A 20671-nucleotide genomic window follows, 5' to 3' on the forward strand; every position below is an offset into this window, starting at 1 on the left:
TATAATTTGCTTATCTCTAGAGCAGTGCTTCTCAGAGTAGAATCTCTGGACCAGCACCAGCATCACCTGGGAACTAAGAAACACAAATTCTCAATTTTCATTCCACATCTACTGAATCAGCAACTATGGGAACGGGCCTCAGCAATCTTTGTGTTGTACCACCTCTTTAGGGAATTCTGATGTAAGTTTAAGTTTGAGAACCACTGCTCTAGAGAATATATACTTAGGATCAGTGGGTGTAGGTTAAAGAGCGACAGTTGGAGGTTAAGAACAACTTTCTAACAGTGGCTACCATAATTGTTTGGCAAACTTGAGGGCTCCTTATAAACAGGAAGTGTTCAGGGGGAGAATTAATGGAGAATGCAATGCCCACATATGCTAGACATTGCACTAGAAACTTTACGTATTATTATAACCTTACATTTCTAGGAGGTAGGTATTATCTTTGTTCTATAAAAATAAAGAGGCTGAGGTTTAGAGAAATGAAGTATAATTTATATAATAAAACATACCCATTTAAAGTCTATGATTTTTGACAAACATTCAGAGTAGCCATTATCCTAATCAGGATACAGATTTCATCACCTTAAAAAGTTTCTTACACATTCCTTTACAGGCAGTCCATCCCTACCCTGGCCTAAGTGACCAGTGATCTACTTGCTGTCATTATAGGTTAGTTCTGCCTGTATGTAGAGTCAAATACTGTATAGTCTTTTTGTCAGGCTTCATTGTCTCAGAAATAAAAATGAGATTCCTCTATATTGTTGAAACTTAATGTTATACTAATTTCAATTTTTATTGGCCAGTAATGAGTAATGTTTGTATATGTTTTAAGCCTATTTACTTACTGATGGACCTTTCAGTGTCCAGGTTTTGGTTGTTATCAACAGACTTCCTCTGAATATTGTTGTGTAAGTCTTTTTATGGACTTACTGTTTTCATTGTCTTGAGTAAATATGTAGGAGTAGAATGACTGAACATAAGCTAGGTGTAAGTTTAACTTTTAAGAAGTTGCCAAACAGGCTTCCCAATGAGGTTGTAGCATTTTACATTCCTACCAACAAAATATGAGAGTCGTAGTTGGTCCTATAAAATTGGTTTCATTGATTTTTTGTACTGTTTATATTTTATTGATTACCTTTTTATCTTTATTAATCCCATCCTCCTACTTTGATTCAGTTTGCTCTTATTTTTCCAGAATCTTAACATGGAAATTTAGATGAATGATTTTAGACCATTTTTTTTCTAATATCATTTAAAATTAAAAATTTAACCCTGCATACTGATCTAGTTTCCTCTATAAACTTTGGTATCTTGTGTTTTCATTTCCATTAGTTTAAATTATTTTTTAATTTCACCTGTGATATTTTTTCTTTGATTGAATCATTACTTGGACATGTGTTAATTTCCAAATAATTAAGATTGTCCAGATACATTTTCAGGTCTTCTTTATTCTTTTTAATTTTCTGTCATTTACTGAAAGGAATATTGGAATCTCCAGCCATAATTATGGATTTGTCTGATTCTATTCTTTTGGGTTTTACCTCATGCATTTTGAGGCTATTAGGTGCAAACATATTAAGGATTATTATGTCTTGCTGATGCATTGACACCTTTGTCATTACGAAACATGCCTCTTTATTTCTGATAATACTTATTGCACTAAATCTACTGTATCTAATATTAAGATAGCTTCTCCAGCTTGCTTTTGCTGAGAGTTTGCTTGGTGGACATATTTGTAGCTAACGTCTGCTAGCAGTGAATTCTCAGTTTTGTTTATCTGGAATGTATCTTTTATCTTCATTTATAGAAATCTTGGTTGATGTTACTTTTATTTTTTTTTTTTCCCATAGCACTGTAAATATTTCTTCTACTACCTTCTGTTATTTCTCCTGAGAAGTTGATTAACATGTGTGGGGCCCCTGAGTGGCCCAGTCAGTCAAGCATCTGACTCTTGATTTTGGCTCTTCTACTACCTTCTGTTATTTCTTCTGAGAAGTTGATTAAGACGTGTTGGGGCCCCTGGGTGGCCCAGTCAGTCAAGCATCTGACTCTTGATTTTGGCTCAGGTCATGATCTCAGGGTCAAGGAATTGAGCCCTGCATGGGGCTCAGTGCTCAGTACAGAATACGCTTGTCTCTCCCTCTGGTCTTCTACTTGTTCTCTCTCTCTCTCTTTTTCTTTTTTTTTTCTTTTTAAAGATTTTATTTATTTATTTGACAGAGATCACAAGTAGGCAGAGAGTCAGGCAGAGAGAGAGAGAGAGAGGAGGAAGCAGGCTTCCTGCCAAGCAGAGAGCCCAAAGTGGGACTCGATCCCAGGACCCTGAGATCATGACCTGAGCCGAAGGCAGAGGCTTAACCCACTGAGCCACCTAGGTGCCCTCTCTCTCTTTCAAATAAACTGTTAAGATGTGTCTTGACACTATTTTTCTTAGTATTTTCCTGTTTATATTGCTTCATATTTATTGCTTCATATTTGTTGTTATTGCCATTTCTCACTGTTCTTCAGTTTGGATAGGTTCTGTTGCCTTCAAGTTCACTGATCTTTTGCAGAGTTAAACTTGCTTTTAAGACCATGCAGTGAAATTGTCATTTTAAATAATCAATTTTTCCATCTGGAAGTTAAGTTTCATTTGGTTCTTTGTTATATTTTACATTTCTCATTCTGTCCATGATTTTTAAAAAAATTCTTAAATATATTAATTAATTAATTAATATATTAATAATAACCCTTTTGAAATCTTTGATATTTCCATCATATCAGTCATTTCTAGATCTGTTTATGATCATTTTTTCTGATCATAGGCCAGGTATCCTGCCATGAATTTTTATTGGATGCTGGATATTTTGAATATTACATTGTAATGTTACATTTTTGAATGTCTGAAATCAGTTGTCTTTAAAGAGGTTTTTTTTTTTTTTTAAGATTTTATTTATTTGAGAGAGAGTGAGAGAGAGCAGTAGTGGGAGGTGGGGCAGAGAGAGAAGCAGACTCCTTACTGAGCACTGAGCAGAGAGGCCCACATAGGGCTCTATCCCAGGACCATGGGATCATGACCTCAGTTGAAGGCAGACACTTAACTGAGGTACCCAGGCACCCTTAAAGAGTTTTGTTTTTTTTTTTAATTACTAGAGTGTATAAGCGAGCATGGGGGATGGGGTGGAAGGAGAGGGAGAGACAGTCCTTTGCAGAGTGTGGCAGAGGTGGGTCTTATGACCCTGAGATCATGACTTGAGCCAAAACCAAGAGCCTGACACTCAATCGACTGAGCCACCTAGGCTCCCCTAAACAGTTTTGAACTTTGTTTTAGCAGCGGTTATTTGATTAGTAGCTTAATCCCTTTGGCTGCTTATTTTTCACCATTTCTTGGAGTAGTTTTTATCTGTAATTGAGCTTTAAAACTGAGGCATGATTTTTGGTGTTCTACTGAATGCCCTAGAGATCATTGAGGTGTCTATAACCTGAATCACCAGAGATCAAATGTCATCCAGCTCTGCGTGAGCTCTGGTAATTTTTTAGCTTTTAGTTTCCAACAGATCTTTTCCCAGTAGTTTTTTTTTTTTTTTTTTTTTTTTTTTTTTTTTTGTGGTCTGGCTTTGTGGAGTCATGCCCAATGCTTATGTGGCTTAGTAATCAGACAAAGATGCAAGAAAATCCTTATGCAGATTTTTGTATGCTTTTTCTGTATAACTCTCTTCTTTCCAGATCTCTGCTGTGCATATTCAGCCACCACAGCCTCTGAATTCTGCTCTTTTCTCCAGCTCATTGTCATTGTAGTTGTCTGCCTGCATTTACCCTTCCTACCTGCAGGAAAATGCCTCTAGGCAAAACTCATGGGTGATTTTAGAGTTTCTGTCACTGGTTTCTTTTCTCTCACACATCAGTCTTGCACTGCGTGCTGTCCAATGTCCATTATAGAGTTGCTATATATATTTTGTCTGGTTTTCTAGTTGTTTACAATGGGAGGGCAAGTCTAGTATCAGTTACTTTTTTGTAATTGGTAGTGAAAGCCTTGAATTAAGGATTTTTAACTGAAAGCCCTGATTTCTGTGTATGAATCTAACACAGTTCTTTAAAACTTTCTGATATATGTACTTTTTCCTCCAGGGTGTTGAGATATAACATTGTGTCAGTTGTATATTGTAAAATGTGTTGACATGATACACATAATTGCCAAATGATTATCACCAAAGCTTTAGCTAACACCTCTGTCACATCATGAAATTACTATTTCCTTTAATGGTGAGAACATTAAGATCTCAGCAACTTTCAAATATATAATAAAATATTACTCATTATAATCACCATCCTGCACATTAGATCCCCATAACTTACTCATTTTAAAATCTGAAGTTCATACTCTTTGACCAATATCTTCTCATTTCCCCACTTCTTAGGCCCAAAACCATAATTTTACCATCTGTTTCTGAGTTTGGCTTTTTATTTTTATTTTTCATTTAATTTTATTTTTTCAGTGTTCCAAATTCATTGTTTATGCACCACACTCAGTACTCCATGCAATACGTGCCCTCCTTAATACCCACCCCTAGGCCTTCCCAACCCCTCACCCTCCAAAACCCTTCAAACTCTCCAAAACCCTCAGTTTGTTTCTCAGAGTCCACAGTCTCTCATGGTTCATCTCCCCCTCTGCTTTCTCCCAACTCACTTCTCCTCTCCTTCATCCAATGTCCTCTGTGTTATTCCTTATGTTCCACAAGTAAGTGAAACCATATGATAATTGACTCTTTCTGCTTGACTTATTTTACTCGGCATAATCTCCTTTAGCCCCGTCCATGTTGATAAAAAAGTTGGGTATTCATCCTTTCTGATGGAGTCATAATACTCCATATTTTAGATGGACCACATCTTCCTTATCCATTCATCTGTTGAAGGGCATTTTGGCTCTTTCCATAGTTTGGTGACTGTGGCCATTGCTGCTATGAAGATTGGGGTACAGATGGCCCTTCTGTTCACTCTGTCTCTATCTTTGGGGTAAATGCCCAGTAGTGCAATTGTAGGGTCATAGGGTACCTCTATTCTTAATTTCTTTTTTTTTTTTTTTTAAGATTTTATTTATTTACTTGTCAGAGAGAGATCACAAGTAGACAGAGAGAGAGAGAGAGAGAGAGAGAAGCAGGCTCTCTGCTGAGCAGAGATCCCGATGCGGGACTTGATCCCAGGACCCTGAGATCATGACCTGAGCTGAAGGCAGCGGCTTAACCCACTGAGCCACCCAGGCGCCCCTCTATTCTTAATTTCTTAAGGAATCTCCACACTGCTTTCCAAAGTGACTGCGCCAACTTGCATTCCCACCAACAGTGTAAGAGGGTTCCCCTTTCTCCACATCTTCTCCAACACACATTGTTTACGTTGTTTACTTTGTCTTGTTAATTTTGGCCATTTTAACTGGTGTAAGGTGGTAGGTATCTCAATGTGGTTTTGATTTGAATCTCCCTGATGGCTAATGATGATGAACATTTTCTCATGTGTCTGATAGCCATTTGTGTGTCTTCTTTGGAGAAGTGTCTGTTCATGTCTTCTGCCCATTTTCTGACATGATTATCTGTTTTGTGTGTGTTGAGTTTGAGGAGTTCTTTCTAGATCCTGGATATCAGCCCTTTGTCTGTATTGTTATTTGCAAATATCTTGTCCCATTCCGTGGGCTGCCTCTTTGTTTTGTTGACTGTTTCCTTTGATGTGCAGAAGCTTTTGATCTTGATGAAGTCCCCAAAGTTCATTTTTGCTTTTGTTTCCTCTGTCTTTGGAGACATGTCTTGAAAGAAGTTGCTGTGGCTAGTGTCAAAGAGGTTACTGCCTATGTTCTCCTCTAGGATTTTGATAGATTCCTGCCTCACGTTGAGGTCTTTTATCCATTTCGAGTTTATCTTTATGTATGGTGTAAGAGAATGGTTGAGTCTCATTCTTCTACACATAGCTGTGCAATTCTCCCAGTACCATTTATTGAAGAGACTGTCTTTTTTCCACTGTATATTTTTTCCTGCTTTGTCGAAGAGTATCTGACCATAGAGTTGAGGGTCAATATCTGGGCTCTCTACTCTGTTCCACTGGTCTATGTGTCTGTTTTTATGCCAGTACCATGCTGTCTTGGTGATCACAGCTTTGTAGTAAAGCTTGAAATCAGGCAATGTGATGCCCCCAGTTCTGTTTTTCTTTTTCAACATTTCCTTAGCAATTTGGGGTCTCTTCTGGTTCCATACAAATTTTAGGATTTTTTTGTTCCAGCACTTTGAAAAATGCCAGTGGAGGGGTGCCTGGGTAGCTCAGTGGGTCGCAGGGTCCTGGGATTGAGCCCCACATTGGGGGCTTGGCAGGGAGCCTCTTCCTCTGCTTGGCAGGGAGCCTGCTTCCTCCTCTTTCTCTGCCTGTCTCTCTGCCTACTTGTGATCTCTCCCTGTCAAATAAATAAATAAAATCTTAAAAAAAAAATGCTGGTGGAATTTTGACTGGAATGCATTGAAAGTATAGATTGCTCTAGGCAGTATAGACATTTTAACAATGTTTATTCTTCCAATCCATGAACATGGAATGCTTTTCCATCTTTTTGTGTCTTCTTCAATTTGAGTTTAGCTTTTTAAAATTCCATACTAGTGATGTCATACAATCTCTCTCTTTGTCTTTTTCACTAGCATAATGCCCTCAAGGCCCAGCTGTCTTGTCACAATGGCAGTATTTACTTCTTTCTCATGGCTTAATAATAATGTCATTAATAAGTATATATATATATGTGTGTGTATATATATATATATGTATATATATATATATATCTCACATCTTTATCCATTCATCTGTTGAGGGACACTTAGGTTACTTTCATGTCTCAGCTGTTCTGAATAATGCCACAGTGAACATGGAGGTGCATATGTCTCTTCGATATCCCATTTCATTTCCTTTCGATATATACTCAAGTGAGATTACTGGATCATATGGTAGTTCTTTTAATTTTTTGAGGAATCTCCATACTGTTTTCCATGGTGGCTGTACCAATTTACATTCCCGCCAATAGTGTGCAAGGGCTTCCTTTCTCCATATCCTCACCAAAACTGTTATTTCTTGTTTTTTTGATAATAGCCATTCTAACAGATGTGAGGTGATGGCTCGTTGTGGTTTGATTGCCATTTTCCTATAAGTAATGTTGCATCTTTTTATGTGTGTGTTAGCTATCTGTATGTCCTCTTTAGAAAAATGTCTATTTAGATCTGCTTATTTTTTATTTAGAACGTTTTCTTTTTTGCTCTTAAGTTGTATGAGTGCTTTCTTTTGGGTATTTGCATATGTTTTTTGGATATTGGATATTATCAGATATATGGTCTGCAAATATTTTCTCCCATTCAGTAGGTTGCCTTTTCATTGTATTGATGATTTCCATGGTTCTGCAGAAGCTTTTTAGTTTGATGTTGATCCACTTACTTGCTTTTGTTCCTTTTGCTTTTGGTGTCAGACTCAAGATCTTTGTCAAGGAGGTTACTACCTGTATTTTCTTCTAGAAGTTAATTTATGGTTTCTGGTCTTAAGTTCAAATCTTTAATCCATTTTGAGTTAATTTTTGTGTGTGTTTGAATTTCATTATATTTGCATGTGTCTGTCCAGTTTTCATAACACCATTTACTGAAGAGACTGTCCTTTCTCCATTGTATATAGTTTTGGCTCTTTTGTCATAAATTAATTGACCGTGTACACATGGGATTATTTCTGGGCTCTCTATTCTGTTCCATTGATTTATATGTCTGTTTTTATGCCAATACCATATTGTTTTATTTACTGTGACTTTGTAATAGAGTTTGAAACCAGAGAGCACAGTGCTTCTAGCTTTGTTCTTCATTCTCAAGTTTTCTTTAGCTATTTGGGGTTATTTTGTGGTTTCATACAAATTTTGGGACTGTTTATTTCTGTGAAAGTGCCACTGGAATTTTGATACCTGTTGCATTGAATCTTTAGATTTCTTTGGGTAGTATGGGCATTTTAACAGTATTCTTCAAATTCCTAATCATGGATTATCTTTTGTATTTGTATCGTCTTCAATTTCTTTCATTAATGTAGTTTTCAATATACAGGTCTTTGGCCTCTTGGTTATTCCTGGTTATTTTATTCTTTTTGATATAATTATAAAGAGATTGTTTTCTTTATTTCTCTTTCTGGTAGTTTGTTCTTAGTGTATAGAAATGCAGCAGATTTTTGTGTATTGATTTTGTATCCTGAAACTTTCCTGAATTAGTTTTAACACTTTTTTTGCTGGAATCTTTGGCGTTTTATATATATAATATCAGGTTATCTGTAGACAGTACAGTTTTATTTTGTTCTTTCTGGTTTGGATGCTCTTTGCCTTTTTCTTGTATAATTGCTCTGACTAGGACTTCCAATATTATCTTGAGTAGAAGTGGCAAGAGTAGGCATCCTTATCTTGTTCCTGGTCTTAGAGGAAAGGTTTTTAGCTTTTTCTTGTTGAGTATGACATTAGCTCTGGGTTTGTCATATATGGCCCTTATGTTGAAGTACTCCCCTCTTTACCCACTTTGTTGAGAGTTTTTAGTCATAAATGGATGTTGAATTTTGCCAAATGTTTTTTCTGAATATTGAGATGATCATATGATTTTTATCCTTTATTTTAGTAATGTGATGTATCATATTGACTGATATGCAGATTTTCTACCATCCTTATATCCCTGGAATAAATCCTATTCAATTATGATGTATGAGCCTTTTAATGCACTTTAAATTTGTTTTGCTAATAATTTATTGAGGATTTTTATATCTATGCCATTAGGGATATTGGCCTACAGTTTTTCATTCTTGTGGTATTTTTGTAATCAGAGTAATGCTTACCTCATAAGATGAATTTGGAAGAGTTTCCTCATCTTTAATTTTTTGGAAGAGTTTGAGAAATACTGGTATTCATTCTTTGAATGTTTGATGGAATTCACCAGTGAAGCCTTCTGGTCCTAAACTTTTAATTGTTAATGGTTTTTAATTACCAGTTAAATCTCCTTACTAGTAATTGGTCTGTTCAGATTTTTCATTTCAATAATGATTGGTAGATTGGTAGATCTAGTAGATAGGTAGATTGGTAGATTGTGTTTCTTTATTGGGTAAATCACAGATCTATTTGTCTTTAGGTTTTGTTACCAGAGGTGATTATGATCCTTTGGTGGAATCATGTTCCCTTGATTTTTCAAGTTCTTTGAAGTTTTGCATTACTTTCTTCATTTCTGAAGTAGCAGTCTTCTCCTCTGGGCTTCTCTAACTGCTTTTGGGAGAGAGACCTTCCATCAGCCGTGATACAGATTCTGAAGCTATCACAGATCTCTTTTGGGTCCACGTGTTACTTCTCGCCCCCTTGGATGGCGGAGTTCTTAAGCTTTAAGCCTTTTCTTCACCTTACAATGAAGCAGGCCAAGTGCTGACAATTTCCCTTTTGTTTCCCAATGGTGGTGCTAAAGCTCGAATTTATGGTCTCTCCCTGGTCTGCAGATTTGGCCAACCTAAGTGCATGTTCACTACCCTCTTCCAAAGTTCACTCTAGCTGGGAGCACAAATAGGTGGCCATAGGATAGGGAGGTTTGTATGTGAAGTACACAGAGTGCTGGGAGTTTCTGTGGACCAGTTGGGGTGGCCCACAAGTGAGGTGTTCCCAGCAGCTCACAGGCAGATTTTTGATGGAATCTGTGATGCAGGTAGGATCTGAGTCCCTTATTATCCTCCAATAGTTGTATTTGCAACTCTCTTTGTCTCACCCTGCCCCCAGTCATGTAGCTCATGATTCTGTACTCTCATGGGACAATAGAGAAAGGGGTTTCTTTGACGGCATCAGGTACAGGTATTCACTCACACGCTCTTTCTTTCCCCCATGGGACAAATGTGGTAAAGGAAGGTGTCCTTTTGGTCCAAAGTTGTGATGTTGTGGGGAGTGGGTGACCTGGATAAAGTCAAGCTGTGACTGTTACCACTATAATGCATTAAAACTCGTGTTTTTTTCCTCCAGTGGAGGGCTAGAATTTCTTGGAAACCTGGACTTCCACAAAGGTTCTCTCCTCTCTAAGTGATTGTCTTAAGTTACTGTTTTCCAGTGTTCTCCAGGGGGACTGTTTGATTGGAGAGGGCCTGGAGCCAGTTTATAGACTACTGCAGGGTCAACAACTGGGACGAAGGACTGTTACTCCATGCACAGGTGTGTGACTCCTCTAGATTCCCTTTCCATATGTGGTTGAACCCCACAGCTTTCTCAAAGGCACTTCTGCCCATGGCTGCCGAAGTTTTGTTGTGGTGGGTAACAAAAGTAGGGAGGTCTTAAGCTACAGTGATGGCTGATATCACTCTCCTTTCATTTTATGTTTTTATAATATAAATTAAAATTTTGTTCCTAAGGCTTGAAGTTGTGCAATATACATCACAACAAAAAGTCTTGCTGTGGGTTTTACAAAGTTCTGTTTTATATCTAGATCTATCAGAGCTGAGTAATAGGAATTTAAGTGTTATTTCCAAATTATAGCACTCCAAATTGTGAAACACAGTTCTTAAAAAGTAAAAAGTCAACTCTTGGCAGCAATTTTCCGTATACCTAGTTCTCAAGAAAAACATAATCATTTCATAGTTTTCAAATCGATGAACTAGATTTCACTCGCTATTTGCCCCGGTTTCTTTCCTGTTTATAATTCCTATGGAAATTTGGAACATTAACACAAGATGCTCTATATCAATCTGATTGGGGTGTGCAAGACCTAGAATAAATTACTTTCTTCTCAGTAGCTTTGCAGAAATAGTGGTCCCCATAAACCTTCGCTCATGTCTTAAATTGCAGCCTAAGCCTGGTTATAAACACTATACGGCACCTCGGTGGCTTGGTACCTCCTGTGCCTGTTACAGCTCTTGATTCGCTGATTGCCTACTGAAGTTGCAGTCTCTCTAATTCAGCAGCATAGGAAACTTCAGCAACTTCCTGAAGAGCAGCTGTGCGAAATAAAGACTACTAGTAGGCACATAGAGAACTCCACACAGCCTTCCCAGGATAACACGAAGTACCTTCGTGTGACGTGCTGTACTAGGCTCTTCATGGGCATCCTCTCATTTAGCTTTCCTAACAGTCTCAGAACTCGGCGTTGTTAGCCCAGTTTACAAGTGAGGAGATGATCCAGGCAGCTGAGCACAGGCTCCACTCTAATAAATTCAAAGCCACCAACCAAGAAATAGGCCTTCATTAGTGCCCAGTTCTCTAATTAGGTCTCCACAGTGTCTCTTTCAAAATTTATCTCCTTATCAGCCAGCTAACAACACCAAATGTGTATGCATTCCATATTGTTATATGTTCATCTGTATGCATCCTGTATACTCCACATGTATTTTTATTTTCGGATATAAAGAGAAGCTGCTCGTCTCCTTTTAAGCCGAATCTTCATCAATTTTAGCCTGCTTCTAAAAACCTAACATCTGTCCTTTCTCCCTCTTGTATTTTCAGTCCTCTCAAAAGTAGATCCTTGCTTTGATTTTGATTTTCCTAATATTTTATTATTAAAGTTTCCAACATACAGAAAACAGAAAAAATTGACAGTGATCATTCATAAAATAATGTACAGTATAATTTAACTATTTGCTTTATCATATATCTATTCCTCCCTCCATCTTTTAGTCCTTTTAGGTTTTGCTGCATTTCAAAGCAAGCTACAGACTTAAGAGTATTTCCTCCCAAGCCTGTTAGCATGTGTATCATTAACAAGCTAGTTTAATTAAAGGAAGAAAAACATATAACAGACATAATAAGCAAACAAAAGGATGGAAGAATATTCTTTGTACTAGACAAAATCATTGTTTTCCTAGAAAAATTCTAAATAACAATTCCTTTAACAAGTGAGTGAATTTAGTAAGATCCTAAGATAAAATGTACAGAAATCAGTTTTTTAAAATTTAATAACAGTAAACTATTGAAAAATAAAGTTTAAATAATTGATTCAATTTATATACATCAGAAAACCCCCAAAATAATATGAAATAAATTTAATAAACCATCCTTAAGACCTGTATATTGACAATGTTAGAAAATTAAAGAACATGATATAAGCGGAGACATTTGTCTTGGATTTGAAGACTCCATATATCAAGCTGTCAGTTCTCTCCAAAGTGATCTATGATTTATGTTATAATTGTCATGTTGTATCTACAACTTTGTAAAACTAATAGTAAATATTATTTTTGATTTAAACCAAAACAGTTCCAAGTACTTTATTTTTTTTTAAAAGATTTTATTTGTTTATTTGGTAGAGGCAGATCACAAGTAGGCAGAGAGGCAGACAGAAAGAGAGGAGGAAGCAGGCTCCCTGCTGAGCAGAGATCCCGATGCGGGGCTGGATCCCAGGACCCTGAGATCATGACCTGAGCCGAAGGCAAAGGCTTTAACCCACTGAGCCACCAAGGCACCCCAAGTTCCAAGTAGTTTAAAAGAAGTTAAGAGTAGGGTTCCTGGCTGGCTCAGTTAAACATCTAAGAGACTGCTCAAGATTCTCTCTCCCTTTCCACCAGCCCCTCCCTGTACCCCCTACCCCCAAAAAACAATATGGTGATAAGAGGAAAAATAGACTTTAACATTTATTATTTACCTTTTCTGAAACTTTTTTTCCCTTAATATCCAGGATTCAGTCTGTTTTACTTTTCATTGAGCCAGAATAATTTTCTGTAGCATTTTTTATAGTGTAGGTCTAATGGCAGATTCTCTTAGTGTTTATTTTTGTCTTGATTTTTTTGAAGGACATTTTCACTAGATGTGAGATTCTAGGTTGAAGAGATTTTTTTCACTTTAAAATTGTTGCTCTGCTGTTTGATGGTGGTGATGATTTTAGTAGCTTATCATTTAGTTTCAGAGATCAGAAGTCTAAAATAGGTTTCACTGGGGTAAAATCAATGTGTCTGCAGGGCTGTGTTCCTTCTGGAGGTTTGAGGGGAGAATCAGTTCCTTGCCTTTCCAGGTTTTAGAAGTTGTTTGAATTATTTGGCTCATTCCTTTTTCCTTCATCTTCAAAGCCAACAACGTAGCATCTTCAAATTTTACTCTGACTATGCTTCCATCCTTACATTTTCTTTGATTATCTCCCCAGGTTTATTGAGATATAACTGACATATAACACTCTAAGTGCATAATATGATGACTTGATACACATATATATTGCTTAATGTTTACCGCAGTAAGATTAGTAAACACATCCATCATCTGCATTTTTTTTTGCAGTGAGAATATTTAAGATCTATTCTCTTAGCAATTTCCAAGTATATAATCATTGTTAACTATATTCACCATGCTGATATTAAATCCCTAGCACTTCCTCATTTTATAACTGGAAGTTTAAAGGAAGTACTTTTTTTTTTTTTTTAAAGATTTTATTTATTTATTTGACAGAGAGAGATCACAAGTAGACGGAGAGGCAGGCAGAGAGAGAGAGAGAGGGAAGCAGGCTTCTTGCTGAGCAGAGAGCCCGATGTGGGACTCGATCCCAGGACCCTGAGATCATGACCCGAGCCGAAGGCAGCGGCTTAACCCACTGAGCCACCCAGGCGCCCCAAGGAAGTACCTTTTGACCTTCATTATTTTTGACAAGTCCTTGGTCATACATGTTCTTGTCCTCATATGTGTAATTTCAGTTTTCTTTTCCTGCTTTTAAGATTTTTCCTTTTAAAATTGTTTTATTATTTTTAACTGTGGTAAATACACATAAAATTTTGCATCTTAACCATTTTTAACCGTACAGTTTAGTGGTGTTAAGTACAATCCACATTGTTGCAGCCATCACCGCCATCCATCTCCAGAACTTTTTTCATCTAGGAAAACAGGAACTCTATACCTACAAAAAACTCCTCATTCCCCCTTCTTAGCCCCTTGTAATGAATTTAACTACTTTAGGTACTTCATGTAAATAGTGTCAGACAGTATTTCTCTTTTTGTAACTGGCTTATATTACTTAGCATAATGTCCTTAATCAGGTATTTTATTTTATTTTATTTTATTGTTTAAAAGATTTTATTTATTTATTTATTTATTTGAGAGAGAGAGATTGAGAGAGAGCATGAGAGGAGGGAGAGTCAGAGGGAGAAGCAGACTCCCCACAGAGCAGGGAGCCCCATGTGGGACTTGATCCCGGGACTCTAGGATCATGACCTGAAGCGAAGGCAGTCACCTAACCAACTGAGCCACCCAGGCGCCCTTAGGTATTTTAACTTTGGATTTCAGCATCTAACTGTGACATGCCTGATTTTTTTTTTCTTTGTACTCCTCTTATTCGATGTTCATTGATCTTAAATCTGTAAAATTTATATTTTGCACCAAATTTGGGGTTATTTTCAGGCATTATTTTATGAAAGTTTTTTCCAACTCATTCTCTTACACCTCTCCTACCAGGAATCCAATTACACATATATTTGACTTGTTGCTGTTGTCTCATAGGTCCTTGTGTCTTCATTTTTTAAAACATTTTTGTCTTTTTATTTTTCAGATTGTAATTTCTTTTTTTTTTCTTTTTTTTTTTTAAGATTTTATTTATTTATTTGACAGAGAGATCACAAGTAGATGGAGAGGCAGGCAGAGAGAGATAGAGAGAGAGGGAAGCAGGCTCCCTGCTGAGCAGAGAGCCCGATGCGGGACTCGATCCCAGGACCCTGAGATCATGACCTGAGCCGAAGGCAGCGGCTTAACCCACTGAGCCACCCAGGCGCCCCCAGATTGTAATTTCTATAGAATGTCTTCGAGTTCTCCAGCTCCTTTGTCATCTTCATTCTCCAATTACAACCATCTAGTGCATTTTAGATACTGTATATTTTAGTTCCAGAATTTCTGTTTTGTTCTTATTAACAATATCTCTTTTACTACGGGTATTTTCCTTTTTATTCATTATGAGCTTATTTTCCTTTATATCCAAGAGCCTGGTTATATTCACTGCATTGAGTTCCTTTTCTGTGAGTTTCACAGTCTGGATGGATCCTTAAGAGGCTGGACTGTGTGGGTTGTCTTTTCTCTTGATCATAAGTCCTGTTTTCCTACTTCTTGGTATAGTGAGTAACTGTGAATTGTACCAGAGGTTCTGAATGATTTAGGCATTAGCCATAATGTATGCCCAAAATTGGAGCTCAGGCTGTCTTGTTCTCTCTTTTCTGAGATTGTCTCTATTAACTTTCTAGCAGTTGTCGTTACCCTAGTCTTCTCGTTCTTCAATCCAGTAAAACTAGGGTTTCCATGAGGTTTTAGGTACCCATCTTAATGCAGACCAGGGCCTGCTCTTAGTAAAAGCCCTAAAAAATAGGAAATTCCGTCAGTGCTCTACCCACATCTCAGTTGTTGACTCCCTTCCAATTTCTGCTGTTTTTCTTCTCTGCCCAGCAACTACTTTTTATATTTTGTTCAAAGTTTATCATTGTTATCTACTGGAAGTTTGGTCTGATAAGAGCAATCAGCCAAACCAAAAGCCAACCACAGATCCGGGTCCTCCCCATTTTTTTGTGAATATAGTCACGTCTCTCCTTATTAAAAAAAAAAAATTAAAACAATGCCTCTATGCCCCATCTTTCAGCCTTTTTTACTACTCTTTACAAACTTCTAAACAAACGTTTTCTGTTCCCATTGCCACAATTTTCTCATTTCTCAACCCATTTCAATCCGTTTTCCCCCCTCTCATAATTTCAAAAACCCATCTAGTCTAAAAACAGGTATGTGTGTTTTCTCTCCAGTGAATTTCTGCTCCATATCCAATGTACTTTTTTTATTTGGTGTCAGCAATATTTGTTACTCGTTGAATTCCTCTTTTTTTCATGGTTTCCCTGCGATAAATGCTGTCTTGTATTTTTTACATAATTCTTTGGCTGCTCACTTAACAGGCTATTCTTATTGAACTATCACATGTAGAATATGGCTTTATCTTTTACTCTTCTGCTCATAAAACTTCCTTGAGTGACCTTATCCAAGCTTAGGGCTTCAAACACCTCTTCTTAGTCAATGATTTCATTTATATAGGCTCAGATTTTTTCTGAATTTCAGACTTCTACATCTAAACACCTATCTGATCCTTACTCACAAATACTTCAAAGACATCTCAATTTGAGCATGACCTATACTGAGCTTTTGATCTTCTCAGCTCCCAACTAGATCGTTTCCAGTGTTCCTTTTCTCAGAGTCATCTTTTCTTTTTGTTTTTTTAATTTTTTTTTAAAATTTATTTATTTGACAGAGAAAGAGCACAAGTAGGCAGAGAGACAGGCAGAGAGAGAGAGAGGAGGAAGCAGGCCCTCCGCTGAGCAGAGAGCCCGATGCGGGACTCGATCCCAGGACCCTGAGATCATGACCTGAGCCGAAGGCAAAGGCTTAACCCACTGAGCCACCCAGGTGCCCCTCAGAGTCATCTTTTCTGATTGTTTTCCAAGTTCTACAAGTGTTGGAATTTCCTGTGGTTCTATCTAATTTTCTTTTTCAGTCACCAGTTTAGTATCTTTGTCTTATGTTCCCTAAGACAACTGAGTTTGGGGTTTATAAATGATGTATATGCTAATGATTTCCATGTCCAGACATTTGATGTGTTTTCTGATATAATCTTCACTAACTTTAGCTTATGATAAAAATAATTCACCAACTTTTCTGTTAAACCAACTGCTCCTTTTAGCTTCTTGCTTGTGTCAGGACTTTACCTGGTGTAAAACTGTGGAGAAAATTGACCTTTCCCTTTATTTTAAAACAGCCAGTTGTCAAGTTCTGGTCATTTTCTCTGATATATGTTATTTTCATCCTTCTGTACTTGCACCATTTGGTGTCTGTAATTGTACCTGCCACTAAATTGAGGGTAACAGACAGACTGTGTGCACTCATGGTTAGGCTCACTCTGATGGCACAACAGATTTCTAGAAAGCAAAACATAGTTATGTGTTAAAATACATATATATATATATATATATATGTATATATATATATAACTTTTTATATTCAGCAGCATAAGTGTTCTAGCAACTAATTTCTATGCAAGAAAGAGATACATATAAATGTTTAGATTCAGACCACTAAGTGGCAACTTCTTTCTATTCATTAGTTCAGAAAAATATTTACTGAGCACCTTATATGTGCCATGGCATTTTTTTTTTAAAGGTACTGGGGAAATAGCACAACAAAATAGATACCATGTCCCCTTGTGAAATTTACATTATACTACGAAGAGATGAATGATAAATGATAGGTAAAATAGTGTGTGTTGGATGTGCTATGAATATGGGGAATTTGTTGTTTTACGTAGGATGATCATGGAAAGACCTCTTTAATAAGGGAACTAATCAGGGATAGGAGAATTCTAAGCAGATAACAGTATATGCAAGACCTGAGGCAGGAAGTAATGTGCCCATGGAGTGGATTAGGTAAATGGGAAAGTGGTAGGAGATGTCAATGGTACATTGGTTTGGCATGGAGTAGGATAGGTCACATAAGACACTGGTGTGCTGCTAAATGTTTTAACAGCTAGCTCCTTGGGGAAAAAATGAATAAAAAGCCCTGATTTGCCCCGTTTATCAATTTCTCTGGTATAAATATCCCTGCCATGGCCAATTTCAAGCTACCAACACGAGATCAACTAGCTTTCAAAAATTCCTTAATAGATCTTGTGATCTGATATGTCCTCTCTGGCACATCAATGATGTAGAGTCTTATAAACAATAATGAAATTTTCTCTTTTTTTTCTTCCTTCCACCTTTTCCTTCCTTCCTTCTCTTCCTTTCCTCTTTCTCCCCTCCCCTTCCCTCCTTTCCTCTCTTCCCCTCTCCCCTCCCCTCCCTTTTTTTCCCTTTCTTTTGAGAAAGGAAGCCAGTGGAGGGTTTCAGAGGGATGACATGATGAGGTTTATGTTTTAACAGTCAGTTTACTGGGTTAGGAGTATTAATTACTGTTCATATAAACGTTTGACTCTAAACACATGGCTTATAAAGAATTTTATTGGCTTACATAGTGTTGGCTTACACATTGCTTTAAAATACTTTATTATCAATATTTTAAAATCTAGAGATATCCTATAAATTTCTCAAAATTTTTTCTCAAATTTTTTTGAAAATCAGAAGATTAGTATTCCTTCCTCTAATTCATCAGAGCTGAGGAATGGTAGGGTAGTCTTTAGAGTATGCATTCTCCATTTCAGCACAGGCTTTTTTTTTTTTGGCTCGCTTATTTATTTAATTTTAATTTTTATCTAGAAAAGTAGAATAACAGCAAAAAGGAGAGGTGAAATAATACTTGATCAGACATTTTTAACCATTACAATAATATTTGAGAGTGTACATAGCTATCTATCTACCTAAAGGATTTCTTTTTTTTTTTTTAATTTTTTTAAAGGCTATTGTTTGTTTTATTTATTTGCTTATTTATTTATTTATTTATTTATTGAAGGAACCTTGAATTTTTTTTTTCAGTGTTCCAAAATTCGTGGTTTGTGCACCACACCCAGTGCTCCATGCAATACGTGCCCTTCACAATACCCATCACCAGGCTCACCCCACCCTCTACCCTCCCCAAAACCCTCAGTTTGTCTCTCAGAATCCACAGTCTCCCATAGTTTGTCTCCCCCTCCGATTTCTCCCAGCTCAGTTCTCCACCTCCCGATGTCCTCCATGTTATTCCTTATGCTCCACAAGTAAGTGAAACCATATAGTAATTGACTCTCTGCTTAACTTATTTCATTCAGCATCATCTCCTCCAGTTCCATCCATGTTGATACAAAAATTGGGTATTCATCCTTTCTGATGGAGGCATAATACTCCATTGTATATATGGACCATATCTTCTTTATCCATTCGTCCATTGAAGGGTATCTTGATTCTTTTTACCACACTCTTTTTTGTCCCTGAAGTGGAGGTTTAGCTCTGCACTTTTGCAGGTTTTTTATTTGTTTATTTTTACTCGTGGAGGTGAGGAAAATGAGCTATTCTTACGATCAACTCTCTTACTAAAAGTGGCAAAATGAGAAGTGGAAGAGGGCTATATAATTCAAGAAAATTGAGCAAGCATATTTCTTTGCAGATATGAAGAGTATTTCTCTGTATAATAAAACATGTCTACTTTGAGGGATTGTACTTATTACATCCTTATGAGACAAACTGTGGTAGGAACTATGGCTAGGTATGGGATAAGATAAATACTTCCGCAATAGTTGATGTTAATTTTGAAATCTTCCCACCTCCACACACAAAATAAATTCCGTTGCAAGAATGTACAACTTAGGGGCGCCTGGGTGGCTCAGTGGGTTAAGCCTCTGCCTTCAGCTCAGGTCATGGTCTCAGGGTCCTGGGATCGAGCCCTGCATCAGGCTCTGCTCCGCGGGGAGCCTGCTTCCCTTCCTCTCTCTCTGCTTGCCTCTCTGCCTACTTGTGATTTCTGTCAAATAAATAAATAAAATCTTTAAAAAAAAAAAAGAATGTAACATCTTATATCTATCCATTACCTCATTTTTTTCTGCCTAAAAATGTCTTTAATTTTTTTTTAATTTATTTTCAGCGTAACAGTATTCCTTGTTTTTGCACCACACCCAGTGCTCCATGCAATCCGTGCCCTCTCTAATACCCACCACCTGGTTCCCCCAACCCCCCACTCCCCGCCCCTTCAGACCCCTCAGATTGTTTTTCAGAGTCCATAGTCTCTCATGGTTCACCTCCCTTTCCAATTTCCCTCAACTCCCTTCTCCTGTCTAACTCCCCTTGTCCTCCATGCTATTTGTTATGCTCCACAAATAAGTGAAACCAACCATATGATAATCGACTCTCTCTGCTTGACTTATTTCACTCAGCATAATTTCTTCCAGTCCCTCCATGTTGCTACAAAAGTTGGGTATTCATCCTCTCTTTTGTTTATTTATTTTTATTTTTTCTTTTTAAAGATAAAACCTACCTCTTTTTTTTTTTTTTTAAGATTTTATTTATTTATTTGTCAGAGAGAGAGAGCAAGATTGAGCACAGGCAGATAGAGTGGCAGGCAGAGTCAGAGGGAGAAGCAGGTTCCCTGCTGAGCAAGGAGCCCGATGTGGGACTCGATTCCAGGATGCTGGGATCATGACCTGAGCTGAAGGCAGCTGCTTAACCAACTGAGCCACCCAGGCATCCTGGGTATTCATCCTTTCTGATGGAGGCATAATACTCCATTACCTCATTTTTTGATGTGTGAAAACAAGCCAGAACCCTTCATGGAATAAGAAATTAACACCATGAACTAGATACACTTTTAAGATTTGAACCATAGATAATATAATGCTTTGTAGATACGTTGAGCACATCATTGAGGTGTCTGTTGTTTTCACATAGGTGTTAGGTAAAAATTATTTTGAATTGTTATAAGGATCTACTTTGTTTATGTAATTTAAGAGAAATTTTACTCCTAATTTTCCTAGACCTCCTCCCTCCTGCCTTGAAAAAATTGGATTCTTTAGTTAGTAATACAACATACCTAAACAGTGAATATTTTTATGTAAAGTTATTCTTATATCATTTATACATATCTATGTTCTGGTATACTTAGTCCTATTAAAGTTGGAATTTGGGAAATTATTTGGCAGGGAGAAATCTGGCTTACAGTTTTATGGGAAATCAATTTCCAGACATTTAAATAACAGACCTAACTATGAATACTATAGAGTTGAGGACTAAATTCTAGAATGGACTTTTCTGGTAT

The sequence above is a fragment of the Lutra lutra genome, chromosome 3 (genome assembly GCF_902655055.1).
Source record: "Lutra lutra chromosome 3, mLutLut1.2, whole genome shotgun sequence".
Lineage (NCBI taxonomy): Eukaryota > Metazoa > Chordata > Mammalia > Carnivora > Mustelidae > Lutra > Lutra lutra.